At 41.8% G+C, this 20,517-nt stretch overlaps 1 pseudogene; it reads right to left on the bottom strand.

The window, feature by feature from the left end:
* Nucleotides 1-3,182: 3,182 nt before the first annotated feature.
* On the bottom strand, nucleotides 3,183-20,270 carry LOC120052024 (annotated as a pseudogene).
* Nucleotides 20,271-20,517: the final 247 nt, after the last annotated feature.

The raw sequence follows: 20,517 nt of genomic DNA, 5'->3' as shown, positions 1-20,517 counted from the left end.
CCTGACTGGGATTTAATGTGACCAACAATATGTCAAAGTGTCTTCCTGAGACTAGAGTGTAGCTTCACTGTCCCATATCTGTCTTTGTGATGTACTCTTCTCTGTCTGAGGTTGACAACAAAAGGCAAATTGAATAATCATACCTTCAGAGGAGTAGCAGCAAACAGACAGAATAAGGAAATAACGCTGTTGTACTCTGCTTCCTGACTGACGTCAACACTGAATCAATCAAAATAGCATTGCGACAGAGAAAAATACACCCAATCTGACAAGCACTTCTCCAGAAACGTGTTACAGGATAGCAGCACAAACAATCTTCATACAATTCAGGACCAAAAATAACAATTTGTGAGAAACAGGTCAGAATGAAGGACTGAAAATGGTAAAAAGAGAAATGAGAGGATGTGGAAGGGAAGAAGTAAGCAAAAGTAAACCTTGGTTTTGTTACACACAGTGTGTTCTGAGGAGAGGCCATGTATATGAAGCCAAGTGGTCCAGACTTATAGTTTAGAGCATTTGGATAGAGACAACTGCTTAGAGGTGAAAGTGAGGTCACTTCACCTAATAGAAGTGGCAACCACACGACAGGAGGCCAAAACAAACATCCCACTGGGCACACACTGGTTGAATCAACATTGTTTACACATAATTTCAATGAAATTACATTGAAACAACGTGGAATAGACGTTGACTTGACGTCTGTGCCCAGTGGCTGTATAATGGCTGTAGTCTGTCCTTCAGCACTCCCCAATCATATACAGAGAGAGAAGAGACAACACACTGCATGTGCACCATCTCTACGTCAGAGGAGCAGAGGAAACACGCACACTTCATCAACCCGAAGAGGAAAGGGCAAAAAGGGAAAAGGAGAAGTAGTCATGGTTACCATAGACAAGAAAATAAAGACACAGTCCTAAAATAAACCCCATCATTCCTTTGGCTAAACCAAAACCAGAAGGCTTGTGTTGTGAGTTCCAATCTCCGCCACACTTCTGATTCACTTCTGAAGACAAAGAAAGCTACCGTACATGTGTGAAGCACAGGAGGTTGGTGGCACCTTAATTGGGGAGGACGGGCTTGTGGTAATGACTGGAGTGGAATCAGTGCAATGGTTTCATATACATGGTTCCCATATGTTTGATGCCATTCCATTCGCTCCGTTCCAGCCATTATTATGAGCCGTCCTCCCCTCAGCAGCCTCCACTGGTGTGAAGTATAATTAAACACATTCACCAGCTTTCTGAATTCAAACATTTATTTCTTGATAGACAGACACGTCCAGGCAGATACATACAAGAAGTGAGGCGAGTTGTTTCCATTGAACAGCCTGTCTCCTGGCGATCCAGACTTGACCACTTAATAATTTACCCATGGTCTAAAATGCATGAGTGGACTCCTGTACATTCAGCTCTCCCTCTCATCTGAAGGGCAGGTCAACAAAATGATGCTCTGTGGTACAGAAGGAGAATAAATAATATTGCACTTAAGGTGAAAGGCAACAGGGTCGGCATCAAGAAATATGGCTTGAACCTGTCCATATAGTCAGAGAATACTAAAATAGCACTGTTACAATTCATTTATCTTTTAAAATTGTTTTTTTTCCCGTCACCTTTATTTAACCAGGTAGGCCAGTTGAGAACAAGTTCTCATTTACAAATGCGACCTGGCCAAGATAAAGCAAAGCAGTGCGACAAAAACAACACAGAGTTACAGGATAAACAAATGTACAGTCAATAACACAAAATAAGAATCTATGTACAGTCTGTGCAAATGTAATAAGATTAGGGAGGTAAGTCAATAAATAGGCCATAGTGGCGAAATAATTACAATTTAGCATTAACACTGGAGTGATAGATGTGGAGATGATGATGTACAAGTAGAGATACTGGGGTGCTAAAGAGCAAAATAATAAATAACAATATGGGGATGAGGTAGTTGGGTGTGCTATTCACAGATGGGCTGTGTACAGGTACAGTGATCGGTAAGCTGCTCTGACAGCTGATGCTTAAAGTTAGAGAGGGAGATATAAGTCTCCAGCTTCAGTGATTTTTGCAATTCATTCCAGTCATTGGCAGGATAGATACAATAGAAGTACATCAATAATAATATACTGTATAAAGCTTTATGAGATAGAACATACAGCATTTTACACATAAATATCTTCTTATAAAGCAGTAGAGGCTTTTTGCAGAAAATACACACCCACACAACAAATTCTCCAGTGTAAAAAACAAACAAAATGAACAGAGTGTTAAATCAACATTGAAAGTGTTGAGTCTGTGGACCCATATAGACATTGGAACAGTTTTAAATTAACACACTTCGTGAGTTTCAGGCCATTGTATTACACACAAAAAAGGGTTTGATTTGTTCCTAAAGGGGTACAAACACTTGCAACTGTAATGGTACCCTGTAAAGTTTTTAAAATGCTGGGAAATATGATAATGATGGTTTTGGTTGAAAGTGATTTGTATGAATTTCTGGCCCATGGATTAGGGTAAAAATAGGCCCTCAAAATAAGGCCTTGTGTAATACTTATTCTATTTAGTTAAAAAGCTTATTTTTTATGATACATACTCACTTAGGATCTTATTTGGTTAAGTTCATAGGACTGAAAATGGATGAATGCAACAACCATGTCTCTGTCACTAACAAATACAGTCATGGCTGGTAACTCAAATTTACTCGAAATACAAGTAACTCTGGGAAATATTTGAAAAAGGTTTTACACAAAACAGAGTGTTAATTTAACACTGTTCCACTGTCTAGATTGGTCCACAGACTCAACACTTTCAGTGTTGATTTAACACTCTCAGTGATATTTTTGTTTTGTTTTTAACGCTGGAGAATTTGCTGTCCATGTTTTCCAATTGCATAATACATTCTCCAGTGTTGACTGAGTATTAAAACATAAGTGTGCTGGAGTATGGGTTGTGGTTAGCATAAAGGAGGAATTAAATACTGACATTGGGGGAGATTAAATACAAACAATCTGTCTCTTCAGGCCAGTCCTCGGGGGTATCTGTAAGTCCCACGGCACTGATACGAGGGGTGAATTTTGTCTATTTCCCGTGGGTTCAATCATTGTTTAGGCTTAAAGTGGGCACAAGCACAGTGCCTTCATTCTCCTCACACTGTAGCTGTGTGTGTGACTGCGTGTGACTGTGTCTGGCAGGCAGACGTCACTCAGAGTTCTTGTATTTGGTGAAAATGTTGTACAACACCCTCAAGGTGGACTTCAAGTTAAGGTTCACAATGTCTATAACCAAACAATGCACACAAAAGAAGTAAAGAATTATTTATAAAAACAAAAATAACAAACTTCTCTCTGAGAGGGAAAATCACAAACACAAAGAAAAGCTCATCCTGCTTGACTGATTCTGGGTAATATTGGTATACAAACATAAAAATATAAACACTTTTGTTTCGACAATTCATCGTGTGAGACTTTATATTCAGGAAAACAAAAGCTGGCGGGGTGAGGTTGGGTGTGTTTGGGTCACATGCTGGCTTAGACGTACATCAATGTTCAAGTATCTAAAGTGAGAAAAGAGCTCCACCTACCGGACATCTAAGGCATTAAATATACTCAAGCATCATGAGCATTCCGATGACAGTCTACCTTCAGCAAGCTTCCCTCTTCTACTGAAAGTTCACTGCCTGCATTCCCCATGTGTTACCGCCCTCCCTGTTCATCTAATGCAGGGGTTCCCAAACTTTTTTTTGTAATTTACAGCCAATGTTTGCTTTTTTAATTTGGGCTATGACAGTCTATTACAAATCAGTCTGACATTACTTTTGACATTATTTCAATCTGAAGGAAGTATGGTTTGAAATGACTGAAATGCATCAGAAAGTTATTGGGATGTTCAGAAGATCATCAGGCAATAATGTTGTATGATATTCTGTGTAGAAAAGAACATCATCACTGCACATTTTCTCTCACAACCCCATTTATAAATCAGGCAAAAACATATGGGGTCGCAACCCCTAGTTTGGGAAACACTGATGTAATATATTGTGTTAGTACTGTACCGTCTGGTTTGGCTTTGGGTTTCTTCAGGCTGCCGTCATGCATCAGCTCAAAGGCAAACGCCACATTGTGGACCTGAGGGGAACCAGGGGAGAGAATGAACAAGATGAACCTGCTAGCAGTCGACCAAAGAAACACCACTCTATAAGTCCACCTCTTACAGAGAAACACCACTTCTACAAGTCCACCTCTTACAGAAAAACACCACTTCTACAAGTCCACCTCTTACAGAGAAACACCACTTCTACAAGTCCACCTCTCACAGAGAAACACCACTTCTACAAGTCCACCTCTCACAGAGAAACACCACTTCTACAAGTCCACCTCTTACAGAAAAACACCACTTCTACAAGTCCACCTCTTACAGAGAAACACCACTTCTACAAGTCCACCTCTCACAGAGAAACACCACTTCTACAAGTCCACCTCTCACAGAGAAACACCACTTCTACAAGTCCACCTCTTACAGAGAAACACCACTTCTACAAGTCCACTTCTTACAGAGAAACACCACTTCTACAAGTCCACCTCTCACAGAGAAACACCACTTCTACAAGTCCACCTCTTACAGAGAAACACCACTTCTACAAGTCCACCTCTTACAGAGAAACACCACTTCTACAAGTCCACCTCTTACAGAGAAACACCACTTCTACAAGTCCACCTCTTACAGAGAAACACCACTTCTACAAGTCCACCTCTTACAGAGAAACACCACTTCTACAAGTCCACCTCTTACAGAAAAACCCAACTTCTACAAGTCCACCTCTTACAGAGAAACACCACTTCTACAAGTCCACCTCTCACAGAAAAACACCACTTCTACAAGTCCACCTCTCACAGAAAAACACCACTTCTACAAGTCCACCTCTCACAGAAAAACACCACTTCTACAAGTCCACCTCTCACAGAGAAACACCACTTCTACAAGTCCACCTCTTACAGAGAAACACCACTTCTGCAAGTCCACCTCTTACAGAGAAACACCACTTCTACAGGTCCACCTCTCACAGAGACACCACTTCTAAAAGTCCAACCTACCTTCTGCTCAAAGTTCTCCGGTGTGATGAAGAAGTTGTAGAGGGGGACAAAGTAGTCCTCCAGCAGTCACATCAGCAGAACCAGATACACACCATCAGCAAACTGGACACAAAGACAAGGGGTTGTCAAATATTGTCAACACATGAGGATATGGAAGAAGCAGTGACGACCCATCATTCAGGGCCAGTGGGGCAGAGCCCCACCTGTTTAGCAAAAAAAATATTATAGTAATATTTACTTGCTTGTTATTTTAGCACTAATACGTGTCACATATCAGTTTGCAAACAATGTAAAAAAAAAAAATGTATTGAGTTAACAAAGCTGCATACAAACACGGTCTATTTTTTGCTTTCTTGAGTGAGGCAGCTTCAAAATGCAGGTGTTTCAGCCTAGCTCAGCAGCCCAGCGGAAAGTACAGAGCGTAGGGGTTGGTAATCTTCTGTAGTTGAGCCGTGATTGGCTCAGTGTTCTGTCACTCATGGGGACACTAGGTCACTGCAAAATCTACAGGGAGAGCTAGAAAGTTTAATCCGTTTTTTGGAACTAACTTGGTTACCACTTTTTCCATGTGGTTTCTTCCTTCACAGACTCCATGAAATGATGACCGCTTCCTGGTCAAATGATTAATTTTGTGTGTGGTTTCCTAGAAACAAGGTTGGCTGATCTTACCCCTATGGCTCAACTTAAGCCGCCAACCCCTAAAGTGTAAAGGAACGCACGTTTAAATGTCTCCAAATATTTGACCTCCTTCATAACATTGAGCTTGTCAGGTGTGTGATCCAGGAGTGTGTCAAATGCATCCCTTTCTGAGATACAGTAAAAAAAAAACTCTGCATTAATCACATTTTACAACAGGCCTCAATGTTCAACCAACATCTACTCACCAAATCTACCTATCATCATTCTAGAAAAAATGATAGAAAACAGAAATCTTATTGTTATACCTACGTATACAATAAGGATCCCCCCCTCCCCCCAAAAAGGAAACCTAACAAAAAGTGAACAATAGTACTTACTCTGTAGTGCTCGTCAGGTCCTTGGTCACATGACATGACACTAAACAATCTATACAGGTCAGTGGAAGAATCTGAATTGCGTCCTCTCTCCACGTCTCCTCAAAACCCATTGGATGAGAAAGCCAGAGGTCCCTCCCAAGCGAGGAGAGAGGATGTGAGGATGAATGCAATTGAGATTCTCCCAATGAGTCATCATCATTTTTTATTTTATTTCACCTTTATTTAACCAGGTAGGCCAGTTGAAAACAAGTTCTCATTTACAATCATGATGTGCAACAGATAATAGATATGTGTTGTGTCTCCTTACCTTGACCACCACCACTTGTACAGACTTGTGTTTAGGCAATCTGATGGGGGACAGTGCATGGCCACCAGGTTCTTAGTATGGATAGCTGCGGATGGAGGAGGGGACCAGCAGAGGGAGCTGTCAGCATTCACCAGGTTTAAATTGGGACTACTAAGGTAAAATGTTGTTTAATGCAGTGCTTTCTAGAGATACATTTACACTTCAATGGTACAATTAGGATTTATATGAAATACTTTGTTAGCATGATATCAAAGATAACTGATCACAATACAGAATATATTATTACGTGTGTTAAATGTTGTGTTAGCCACTCGGACTGACAATTGAATGGCACCTATCAATGTTTGGTCTTAGACTGTAAAATACAACTCACAGTCAACGCTCTACTCAATGGATCAGCCGTGAGGCCTGAGCAGCTGGTTGACAGACTCCAGTACAGTTTGGAGCATCTACTTCTGTCCTCTCTCTGACTGGGTCACCTCAGCCACATTAGCTTCCAACCCGACAGCTTCTCTGTCACCAGCAGAGAAGAGACACACAGGGACTTATAAAGCAGTCGCTCAGAGAATCATAATAAATATAAAGACACATACTCACAGCAAATGCTTTATAAACACCCTAAACAGCTACACCATTTATCAGAATCAAAGAAACTATGAAAACAGTGATGTTGATAGCGTCAAAATCTTATATAGTTCATCAGAAAAACACCAAGCTCAGCCACAGACACTACACAGAGTCCAAACGAATTATTCCTTACCAAATAACTTCTAGAGCACCTGTCCATCATAGCAATCCTCCTCCAAGTCTTTGAAGATGATCCTGTCCTCCTCCAGCTCATTGTTGATCCAGTCTATTAACACCTGGACACAACAACATCCTTTAGCATCAGTGTTGGTTCTCAAAATAAAGGGATACACACTACTGGGAGATGTGGATAAGTCACCTACCCTCTGAAGATCTTTCAATGTAGGATTCTCTGGAAGTTGGGTTCAGCATGTTCCTCTCAGCATTCTCTTCTAAGAAAGACATTGGAAGAATACACTCAACGTAGCCAGAGGGCTACAACTGATACAGATAGAAGTAGTACATATCATCTTCCACATTTGAAGAGTGCTACACTCTACACAAACATCCCACACACACAGAGTACACTTCTCCTGTGTACTACTATACTAGTGTACACTCATCTTGGATCGGAAGAATGATTCAGACGATGAGTGGAACTAAGACACAGGGTATTGTCCTCTGCACGTTGCTCTTTCATTTCCTCATCCACCAAAAGTCACTCACAGTCACAGTTAGTCCCCCAGAAGTCACCCTTAATGAGCTTCCGTAACCCCCAGTTGTAACCCCCAGTCACTGGGAATCACCCCAGTCAGAAAGAGGCAAAGACAAGTACAATCGTCACCGAGGTGTCATCAACAGTCAACCAACAGTTTGAGTTGCTGTTACCCAGCAACAGAGGCATATTGTACAACGCATTCGGAAAGTTTTCAGACCCCGTGACATTTTTCACTTTTTGTTACATTACAGCCTTATTCTAAAATGGATTAAATGCATTTTTCCCGCATCAATCTAGACACAATACCCCATAATGACAAAGCAAAAATAGGTTTTTAGAAATGTTTGCAAATGTATTAAAAATAAAAAACAGAAATACACACCTGTCTAAATAAGGGCCCATAGTTGACAGTCCATGTCAAAGCAAAAACCAAGCCATGAGGTCAAAGGAATTGTCCGTAGAGCTCCGAGACAGGATTGTGTCGAGGCACAGATCGGGAGAAGGGTACCAAACCATTTCTGCGGCATTGAAGGTCCCCAAGAACACAGTGGCCTCGATCATTCTTAAATGGAAGAAGTTTGGAACCACCAAGACTCTTCCTAGAGCTGGCTTCCCGGCCAAACTGAGCAATCGGGAGAGAAGGGCCTTGGTCAGTGACCAAGAACCCGATGGTCACTCTGACAGAGCTCCAGAGTTCCTCTGTGGAGATGGGAGAACCTTACAGAAGGACAACCATCTCTGCAGTACTCCACCAATCAGGCCTTTATGGTAGAGTGGCCAGACGGAAGCCACTCCTCAGTAAAAGGCACGACAGCCCTGTTGGTGGTGGCCAAAGGCACCTAAAGGACTCTCAGACCATGAGAAACAAGATTCTCTGGTCTGATGAAGCCAATATTTAACTCTTTGGACTGAATGCCAAGTGTCAGGTCTGGAGGAAACCTGGCACTATCCCTACGGTGAAACATGGCGGCAGGATCGAGGGAAAGATGAGTCAGGATCGAGGGAAAGATGAGCGGAGCAAAATACAGAGAGATCCTTGATGAAAACCTGCTCCAGAGCGCTCAGGGCCTCAGACTGGGGTGAAGGTTCACCTTCCAACAGGACAACGACCCTAAGCACACAGGAAGGACAATGCAGGAGTGGCTTCGGGACAAGTCGCTGAATATCCATGTGGCCGAGCTAGAGCTAGAGACCTGAAAATAGCTGTGCAGCGACGCTCCCCATTCAACTTGACAGAGGATCTGCAGAGAAGAAAGGGAGAAACTCCCCAAATACAGGTGTGCCAAGCTTGTAGCGTCATAGCCAAGAATAATCAAGGCTGTTATCGCTGCCAAAGGTGCTTCAATAAAGTACTGAGTAAAGGGTCTTAATACTTATGTAAATGTGATATTTCAGTTTTATATATTATTATTTTTTATAAATTGCACAAAAAAAACAACTTTTGATTTTGTTGTTTTTATTTTGAAATTCAATGATTATTGTGTGTAGATTTATGAGGGATTAAAAAAAAATCTATTTTAGAATAAGGCTGAAATGTCACAAAATGTGGAAAAAGTCAAGGGGTCTGAATACTTTCCGAATGCACTGTACATACCTGTTTCTGAGATTAGGATGTAAACAACTAACAAGATGAAGCCACGTCACTCTGTTGCTGTGCTGAGCTTTGATTCCCTTCCACTGACAACACACACTGACTATACCTCTGGGATTTGATGGCTAGGGTCAACATTTAGGCTAACCCTAATGGCTACATTCCTTTTATCTTCCAGCGCACCAAATGGCAACAGACAGTACATTTATAGGTATGCAGAAAAGGAATGTTGTTGATGTTGGAGAGAGTGGGAGTCCTCTGTATTCTCTACAGATGTCCTATCTGATATGCCTTGGTGTAGAGCTCAACCACAAACCATAGCCATCAGAGTACAGTATGCCTCCTCTGCTGTCCGCATCGCACACCAGATCAGCATTTCCTTCACAATTACAGTCCTGCGTTTCATCATAATTGTGCTATTTAGTCTGGGAACCAGTCTTTTTAGCTAACATTCCAATCCTTGCCACACCCGTCTTCAGCAAATGACAGGAGTGGCACGGAGTGGAATGTAATAGCTGAACAGAGACATCAATCAGGCTAATATTTCCTCCCTCTGTCCAGTACATCTTTCTTCACATGACCCTGTGCTACAATTCAATGAGTGAAATATAGTGTTAAGGATTTTGCGACAGTTAAGGCAAAGCCCTCCCAAACAATAATATAGCCCAATAATCCTGCCGTAGAGATGTAATATGTGTCAATAGATCATAACCAACGCTAAATCTGGAAAAGTCCCCAGTTACTCCTGAAACACTGGAGACAAAATCCAGCATACATTTCTCATATCACAACACAGACATTAACAGGTTCCTAAACAGCAACACACAAGCAGAACTCACAACACAGTAGGCCTACCAAAAATGTACATATGGTACCATGCAAGCGTTCATAAATCAGAGTTCCTCAAAGCCCGCCACAAGCAAACCTCCCAACCAATCCCTGCATTTCAAATATAACTACCTTGTTTCTTCCTCTTCATTTCTGGAGACCTGCCATGTCTTCAGAAATGACCCCTAGGATCCCAGAGCTGAGTAGCAGGTAGTGAAGGTAGAAAGGTAGAGAGTGTGTGTGATGTGCCACCGGTGTGGCTGAGGGCAGTGGGAGAGGCGTCATCACGTGTTTATTTCTGTCACAACCCACCCACCCCGCGGTCCAGTTAAGGAAGAGCAGGAGGGTGTGTGAGTGGTGTGGAGGGGGATGGTGGGGGAGGGGGTTGCAGGACAAGACGAGGACTCCAGCCATAGTAGCAGAACACCATCTAACTACCCCTAGTACTCTACAGGGACAACACTGGCCAGCAGTGGACAGGACTTGAAGGAGAGCGTGGATTCTCCTAACTACTGCACTGACAGGTACCATGTTGTGTTTGTGTACCCAATCTAGCAACATCAGTATTGCATAGGAAGATGCATGGAAACACAATATGATCAAACTATTATACTGTATAAGAGAACAGTCTATTGCTGAACAAACTCAGACAGCAATGTGATGTTCCAGTTTTTTGTTGACATGATAATCAGAGGTAGGCTTTATACGAAACCTACAGTAACTGGCTATCATTCTAGGTTAGACATGTTTATCATAGTACTATGTGGTGTACAACTTCATCCTTCTGCTATAAACATTGCTTCAGCTCTTAATCTGTTCTGATGCATTGAACAATTAATCCTGCAGTAAATGTATTCCTCTTAATCCACAGTGCCATGAAAAAATATTTGCCCCCTTCTGATTTTCTCTATTTGTGCATTTTTATTTTTACAGTTATCAGATCTTCAACCAAAACCTAATATTAGATCAAGGGAACACTGAGTGAACAAATAACAAAAAAAGGTATACTTATTTGTTTTAATGAACAAATTATGCAACACCCAATGCTCCTGTGTGAAAAGTTATTTCCTCCTTACAGACAACTGGTTGTGCTACCTTTAGCCGCAGTGACTGCAACCAAACACATCCTGTAGTTGTTCACCAAGCTCTAACATCAATGTGGATGAATGTTGGCCCACTCTTCCATGCAGAACTGCTTTACTCAGTGACATTTGTGGGTTTTTGAGCATGAACTTCTTGTTTCAGGTCCTGCCACAACGTCTCAATTGGGTTTAGGTCTGAGGAGTCTTGATGATCCTCTAGTTGCTTCCAGGTTATTTTTGGCAAACTTGAGTTGACTTTTTGGGCAACATGGGTCTGAAAACCAATTGTATTTTTTTTCAGCATTCATCAGAGTGTTGTCTTGAGACTAGCCTCCATCTCCTGCTTTTACAGAGCCTTAGAATGGCATGGCTAGGCTGGGAGGGACACATACACAAAAAAAGACAGGAGCCAAACCTTGCAGCTGTCCATGCTAGACAGAGTTAGGAAAGGGGCTTCAATATAGCTTGGTAAAATAAAAATAAAAAGTAGAACTGCACAACTAGGGCAGACCAAAGGTTATTCAAAACAAAAGAGAAAGTAAATATCGTATTCCTTATCTTAATAACCTTGCATTCTTGTGATAGAGAATTAGATGTATATATGTTTATTACATCATGAGGAACACCACTAGCCAGTCTACTTTCTTTGCTCCTTGCTCTAGTCGGTCATAGAAAATAGGTGTTGCTTTAGGCACATTTCTATAACTTCTACAGACATCACAGCTCTATCAGTAGGCTATATACTTTCTGACCAACAGCATCCTCTGTATAAATACTTAATGACCCCATGAGTGTGTTGTGCAAGTTGTGCAACCAGGAAGTTCAGTTGTGCAGCCAGGAAGTTCTCTGAACTTACATCACACATGGATGGATGAAAACAGACAGTAACCATGATAACCATATATGGAGATTACACATTGCTGCAAGTTCCAGACATTTTCAATGAAGAGATAGTCAAATGGCCAACAGATGGTTGGATCGTGGAAGGCTGGGAGATGGATCTTCTCCTCTAGTTACAAGCCCAACTGGTGTGGAGATCACTTCAGTTCCTGGATTACTTCACTACTGGTTCTCATTCTGTCCTTTTTTCTCTGCCTCTTTCCCCAGAGCAACTTTAAAATGACAAAAATACATTAACAATCAGTGATCAGTCTCTTCTTGAGGTGTCAATAATAAGGACTATTTCAGTTTTCTAAATTTCTATTACCCATTGGAGTCACTGAACAGGTTCCCCTAGAGGGTGTGATCATCTGTTCACCTGCGGTCTGCAGTAGTCCCCAGTGTGTCTGCAGCCTCTGTCTCAGTCTCTCCATGGCCTCCACGTCCTCAGGGAGAGGGGTACCCAGGGGCCCCAGAGAGGGGGCAGGATCCCTCAGTGGAGAGGCTGCCATGGCCCCTACATCCCCCTCCTGAGATATGACTACAGAGTGTTAAGACTTGAGGGCCACTGTCATAATCTGCCTTCTCATGTTTTTTTTCTCAGTGCCCTTTCTGAGTGTCCCTCTCACCTGTAGGAGTGCCAGTGTGTGGCCCTGTGCCAGTCCCTGGAGCAGGCTGTTGATCTGTGCCCAGGCTGCCTCCCCGAACCTGCAGCTCGGCTCCCGTGCTAGCAGCACCAGCCCAGCGTCATACTGATGAGCAGATCCAGCAACAAGAGAATCATATATTCGAAGTACTGTAAAACTACTTCTCAGGATAATTTACTGTACATTTTTTAGACAAACAGAAACATGATATTTGGATTTCTGATCCTCTGGCTCCTTACTGCTGATCTGCACCATTAGTGCTTTCCTAAAGGAGAGAGGTGAAGGAGCTGTTTATTGTTAAGGAGGGTGTTTATTACTCAACGTACTGTACAAACATTCTCACCCGTTCTCTGTGATATATGCTGGGATCTGCCCATCCCCCAGGAACACCACCAATAACCTGTGAAGAGTTATCACACACCAAATGAGTATTTGCCACCAATATCCCTGCTGGCTTATGCATGTCCAGTATTGAGAAAGGACTCAAGGTCAAAGGTCATAAACGTTGTGTACCGTTTGGTGAGAAACATCCCAGCATGCTGCATGGCACACAGCATCATCACAGTGATGTCAGGCACCAGTGCCAGACCATTATGAATCTGACAGACAGTTAACATCACAGTTACAGGTTAGCTAAAACAACACCACAGAGACCAAACCAAAGAGACCACGATGCTGTATTTCTCTACTCCTTGTGGTGCTGAGAATAAAAGCCCCATAGTTTGGTTCCATAATACATAAATACACACACAATAACCTCTGGTCTTCCTGGAGCATGAGGAATAAACAATGTGGCACATTTATCACAAGCAAACAGAGGCTACAGAAAATGTATTAGTACTAAAGAAACATTGGCAAACATACTGTGTAATCTGCAACAAATAACAATTCATGCCATTTGTAGTATGATGCAAGCTACTTAGAATTAGCGTAATGAAGCACTGTCATCTTCACAACACTGCTATCAACAGCTATATATCCCCGCTTGTTCCTTCATCTTTGCAAAGACAGCGTTGACACTGCAGCGATACATGACAGCTTCCTCATTCTCTGGCTCTTCGAAAAAGTTAACCTTGGTTATAAAATAAGACAGCTTCACCAAAAATGTCAAATGTTTCATACAATCAATTATCATATTATCAAGAAAAGCAGAATGTCACGGCCGTTAACAGAAGAGGACCAAGGTGCAGCGTGGTGAGCGTACATTTTCTCTTTATTTGGAAAAAGACGCCGAACAAAACAACAAACACTACAAAAACAAACCGTGAAGCTAAAGGCTATGTGCCCTAAACAAAAGTCAACTTCCCACAAAGACAGGTGGAAAAAAGGGATAACTAAGTATGGTTCTCAATCAGAGACAACGATAGACAGCTGCCTCTGATTGAGAACCACACCCGACCAAACACAAAGAAATAGAAAACATAGAAATAAAGAAACTAGAATGCCCACCCTAGTCACACCCTGGCCTAACCAAAATAGAGAATAAAAGCCTCTCTATGGCCAGGGCGTGACACATACAAAGTTACTTGAACAGGAAATATGATCATAAAGTAAAGTAACTGTCCAGTGAAAATCTCACTTAGAGGTTCATAGTCTGTTAACTCGAATAACCTTGTTGACTCATCCTATACTCGTAATTGTTGCCATAAACTGGTGACATACACACCACCACCACCTCTTTCTAATTTTTCTGGCCATCCCCCTCTTCTTTCTGACCCTCATCAGCCTGCACCTCCTCTTCCTTCTCTGCCAGCTTACACTGTTTAGTACTAGGCTCAGACATGGGTGGGCCAACTGGAAGAGAGAAGGAAGTGAAGGGAGGGAAAGAAGGAGGGAGTGAAGAAAGAAAAGATGAATAGTTCCAGTTGGGCAAAGCAGGTTGATATGTTGTAAATGGAGTGATGAGATCAGAGTGATCGGAGGGTGATTCCATATAGGGCTGGCACAATTACTGTATAACAGACAGTTATGGATAAAAAGAAAATAACCATTATAAAAAAGTTATAATTGGGGGGGGGGGGGGCAGTTGACTGAAGACGGGAAGGCTGGGCATTCATGCAGTTGAGTCCGTTTCTGCCTTAACATGAGCTCTTAACAACTTGATAATACTTTGTTGCAAGCAAGGTGTTGTAGCAAATGCTGAATAGTATGGTCTTGGAACCTTTGACTGGTAAACTCATGGGTACACTCGCAATGGCTGTCTGGTATTGTGATGCAATAATTTACATGATTGGTCATGTAGAATGTTCATTCAAATGATATTAACTGATGTGGCTCATGCAATGGAATGTATTTTTTGTAATTTCAGTTGAGTTGAACCAACAAATCACAGCACATATACAGGTTAAGACAACGTCGTCACAAATTTGGGACTACTGTGGTCCAATTGTTGCAAAGATTTATGGGATATTAGAATCTCGTTGTCTTAACCTTTGTCTTCTTCAACCTAGCTTTGCTCCTATGGGCAGGGGCGGAGCCAGACGGGTTTCCGGGGTGGCACTGGACACCCTTGACATCTGATTGGCCACCTCGGGAGCCACCCCAAAATTTTATTCATTCTCATTCTGATTTCACCTTGTTGAAAGAAGCATTTATTTAGACGTTTTCAAATAGAGGACGAGGAAGAGAGGATATTAACGTTGGTTGCGAGATACAGAAGAATAAGAAGAACATACAGAAGAAGAAGAGAGAAGATTTCCACAGCTGCACAAGCTTTTTTCTCAATTGGCGAAAGCATCAATCAATCAATCAAGTTTATTTTATATAGCCCTTCGTACATCAGCTAATATCTCGAAGTGCTGTACAGAAACCCAGCCTAAAACCCCAAACAGCTAGTAATGCAGGTGTAGAAGCACGGTGGCTAGGAAAAACTCCCTAGAAAGGCCAAAACCTAGGAAGAAACCTAGAGAGGAACCAGGCTATGAGGGGTGGCCAGTCCTCTTCTGGCTGTGCCGGGTGGAGATTATAACAGAACTATGCCAAGATGTTCAAAAATGTTCATAAGTGACAAGCATGGTCAAATAATAATCATGAATAATTTTCAGTTGGCTTTTCATAGCCGATCATTAAGAGTTGAAAAACAACAGGTCTGGGACAGGTGGCGGTTCCATAACCGCAGGCAGAACAGTTGAAACTGGAATAGCAGCAAGGCCAGGCGGACTGGGGACAGCAAGGAGTCACCACGCCCGGTAGTCCCGACGTATGGTCCTAGGGCTCAGGTCCTCCGAGAGAAAGAAAGAGAGAAGGAGAAAATTAGAGAGAGCCAAGATTTTCAAAATGTTCATAAATGACAGCATCATATTTGAAGTAAGTTTTAAGGTTTAACATCGGGTTTAGGTTTCCTGAACAACTTTAACGAAAGTTGAGTCGCTGTGTAAGTTAACTTTAGACCTTTGGCTCCATTAAAAGACAGTTAATCAGATGAGAGATCGGTTCCCAATTTAGCCTAACATTATGTTTACATCTGTGCTAGTAATACACTCATATACAGTGCAGTGTTGTAAGTTACAGTAAACGAATGTTTAGCTAATGTGGGGTAACTAGTAGGCTACAGCTGTCAGTGTTCAGCAAGTTAACCTTCAGCAATTTGAAATCCATTAACTCAGTTAGATGTTCGTACTTGAACTCAAAACGAACAATTATTATTATCAATCTGTTAACGTTGCTCAAAAGATTACCACAATTTGCAGATAGCCTGTTTGCTATCGTAAAGGTGTAAGAAATTATAGCTAGCTAAGTTACTTACTGCAGAGTAGGGCTAGCCATGCTCTAACTAGCAACTTAGGCTGGTAGTTGATTTTAAGGTACAGTTATGATAATATTAGGATTTGTAATTAAGATTGAGATTGGACTAAAATGTGGGTAATTGGATGCTTAGATGTATCCATAGACTGTCTTATTTTTGCATAGGGTCAATTAAACATGAAAAGAAAGGGAGAGATATCTGACTTCTTTTTAAAGAAGCACAAACAGGCAGATCAGGTACAAACAGACCCCAGCCCTTGCATCACCACCGGACCCCAGAGCAGCTCCCTACCTGAAGCTAGTCAGAGTCAGTGTGGTCAGACTTCACAAGGACCCAGTCTACCACCACCAGGTCAGAGCATCTACCAGGCAGTCAGTCACATGCCCAGTTCAGAACATACATTTAGCTTCAGCTTGTAATAGATGATTTTGTCAGATTAAGCCTCACTTTAAAATATTGGTTGTTGATTCATGTGTGTTCTTGTTTTGGTGGCTGTGGCATGAATGGTTCTTGTGTTATTTTATTGTAATAGATGTATCAAGGGATGACACAGAGACCTCTGAGCAAGACAGTGAGCCAGAGCTGCCAGGAGATGTCATCGAGCCCCTCACAACTGCATCAAGCACTAGATATGATGTTCCAAAAGGAACCAATGGCAGGCCTATACTTTAAACTACACATTTTAGTTAGCAGCTATTAGTATCTAATCTTGGGGATCCCTTAATTATACATTTCCATAGAGATATGACACATTGTTTAAAGTGTACTTCAGACATTTCAAGATCCAGAGAAGAGGGTCCTATACAGCTGTGTTTGAAAACATTTCCCAGAACTCAGCATGGTACTAGGAAAAGGGCTTTCAACAGCTCCTGGTATAATGACAATTCATGGCTTGAATATTCTGTCAGTCAAGATTCGACTTGTTGTTTCGCCTGTAGGCATTTTTCTCTGCCCAATACACCTGAATCTGCCTTCACATCTCACTCAGGTTTTTGTAAGAGGAAAAAGGCTCTGTTTAAAGATTCTGGGTTTAAGCTCCAATCAAAGGCAGAGCATCATATCAATGCTATGTATGCTTGGAATCAGCATAAAAGTCCTATTGACAGGAACTCATCAATGTTAGATGTCATAAATGAGGAACGGAAAAATAAAGTGGAGGAAAACCTGTACTTACATTAAAGCAATTGCAGATGTGCTCCTATTAACTACCACTCAAAATATAGCGCAGAGAGGTCATCGAGAGACTGATGACTCTCACAACAAGGGTCATTTTTTGACAATCTTAGAAGAAATAGGAAAGCATGACCCTCTCATAGAGAAAAGGATGAATGCATGTGGCAATGTTAAGTACACAAGCCACCAAATCCAGAACGAAGTCCTTGAGGGCTTAGCTGAGATGGTTCAAAGTGAAATAACAAGAGAAGCAAAAGAAAGTGAAGTTTTTAGTGTAGTGTAATTGCAGATGAAACCAAAGATTTAAAGAAAAAATAACAAATGTGTTCACTATTACATCCACGAAAGCTTTTTACACTTTTGTTCAGCTGAAAGCTTAGATGCAGCAGGTCTCATAAAAAATGATAATTGATTGCTTTGAAAAACATGGTCTGGACTACAGACATAATCATGTGGGACAAGGCTATGACGGTGCATCCGTCATGAGCGTAAAGCATTCTGGTGTGTCTGCACGGATTAAAAACAGTGCAAGATTTGCATTTTATGTGTACTGTAATGCACTTTGTTTGAATTTGGTTCTTGTCGATGCTGTAAAATCAGTGCCTGAGGCAGTTAACTGTTTTGCTTTACTGCAGAAGCTTTATAACTTTGTATCTGGCTCGTACGTTCATCTCAAGTGGCTTGCGGTTCAGAAAGAGCTGTATCCACAGCAGCAGTCCAGGGAACTACAGAGACTTACAGATGTAAGGTGGGCATGCAGATACATGGCATGCCATAATCTGAGGGACAGGCTTTCAGCAGTTCTGAGAGTGCTACAGGATATCACACTTGAAAATAGTGGTGATAGATCAGTGGAGGCAAGGGGCCTTCTTTCTCAGATAGATTTACATTTCATAGGGCTTTTGATTACTTTTTGTAAAGTGCTTGGTGATGCCAATTGTCTTTCTGACATGCTCCAATCAAGCTCTCTTGACCTAGCATCTAGTTGGTGGCCTTACAGACAGAACTACAGAAGTGAGGGCTACTTTGGAGAACTATGGAAAGAGGTTGAAGAGATTGCAGAGCACTGCAAAATAAGTGTACAAACAAGCTTAAGATTTCACGACTCATTGATGATGAGCACTGTAGGACAGAAAAATAGTGACCAAAGTGATGTTGAGAGCTTCCAAAGATCTATCTATTATCAGGTGCTTGACAGTCTCACAGCTGAGCTACAGAGGCGTTTTTCAAAGAAGAATTGCGAGATAATGCAAGGGGTCCAGTCTCTCAACTCAAAGAATACAACATTCTTGAATGAGGAGCCTCTGTTTGCCTTTGCTCAGAACTTTGAGTCAGATTTAGAGGACCTCAAACAAGAGGTTCATCAAACCAAGCGGCTTCTTGATAGGAGAGAGAAAAGTGGAAGGGACAGACCGTCTACTCTCCTTGACTTTGTTGTGTTTCGAGAAACCTTATAAAGAGGTCTTCCATGAGCATTTTTGACTTTCTAAGATTTCTGTTGTTACACCAGTCAGCAGTGCTTCTTGCGAGAGAAGCTTCTCAGCTTTAAATCTGATTAAAACCCACCTTAGGACAACAATGGTTGATGACAGGTTAAGTCACCTCAGAGTTCTCAGTGTTGAGTCAAGGAGGGCACGCTCCCTCAACATGGATGAGTTTGTGAAACATTTTGCCAGTCCTCACCAGAACCGCAGAATTATGCTGTTTTATATCTACCTAGGATCATTTGGCACTTAGGTGCTCCCTGTGTGTGTGAGAGAGAGAGATGTTGAATGTATTGTTGAATGTATGGTTATTTTGACACTTGGTTATTGTTGTTACTGTTGTCCCATTGACAATTGTGATTTTCATTTTTATTTTATATTGTAAATATCCAAAATAAGCTTTGGCAATATGTACTTTGTTACATCATGCCAATAAAGCAAATTGAATTGAATTGAGAGCGAGAAAGAAAGAAGGAAAGAAAGAAAGAGAGAGCGAGAGAGAGAGAAATTGAGCTGCAGTTCTGAGGTAGAGACACTGACTATTCATAGTATGTTAATGAACTCTAGTTCCGCCACTGCCTATGGGTACACTCGCAATGATCGCCAGTCCACCCATTAAGCCATCATTGACTTGAAATGCAAACACCTGGTCTATTCATTCTATTTCTGTGGAAGAACATGTAGTCAGGAGAAGAGGAAAAGAGAAGATGTGCGTAAAAAAACGAAATATTTATTTTTTGCTATTAGAACGGATATTAGAGACCGCAGTCATTTTGCTGGCCAATTACCGTCATCCAAAATGTCCGTCACAGCCCGAATGTCATATAGTACCTGTGTGTTTGAGACAGTCCCAGTATGGCTTGTGAGTGGATTGATCATAGAGATTGATCATGTTTTGTGAGTGCTGCAGATGCAGGAGAATGCCTCACCTCATATGCGACAGGCAGGAGAACATGGAAGAAGACGGAAAGGTAATCACTGTTCTCCATCCCCACCTGTAACCAGTCAAGAGATCAAATGAGAACTGAAGGCATAATGCTACTGAGGAAGAAACAAGGGCTTCTAAAAATTGAAATGACTTCTAGAATTCTACTTCTATGGCATTGACCTAGTTCCAGGTTACGTTGCTGTTGAAGCCAGTCTTTGCCCACACTGTCATAGTCGTTCTCCCTCAGGTTGGGCCAGAAGCCTTGGTGCTCATAGCGGTGCCAGGAGAAGTAGAGCACAATGGGAGACAAGGAGTGGTGTCAGTCAAGATGGATTAGCAGCCAAAAGGTCCAGTCTAGGATAAAGAAAAGACACTCGCCTCGGAAGAGAACTGTAAGCTCTGTCCGTGATGCACGTCCCAGGCCACTATCAACATCCTGGGCAAAACAAAAGCACTCTTAGAAAAAAAACACACATTC

Source organism: Salvelinus namaycush, chromosome 8, assembly GCF_016432855.1.
Source record: "Salvelinus namaycush isolate Seneca chromosome 8, SaNama_1.0, whole genome shotgun sequence".
NCBI lineage: Eukaryota > Metazoa > Chordata > Actinopteri > Salmoniformes > Salmonidae > Salvelinus > Salvelinus namaycush.
This window is presented reverse-complemented; position numbering and strand designations above follow the sequence as displayed.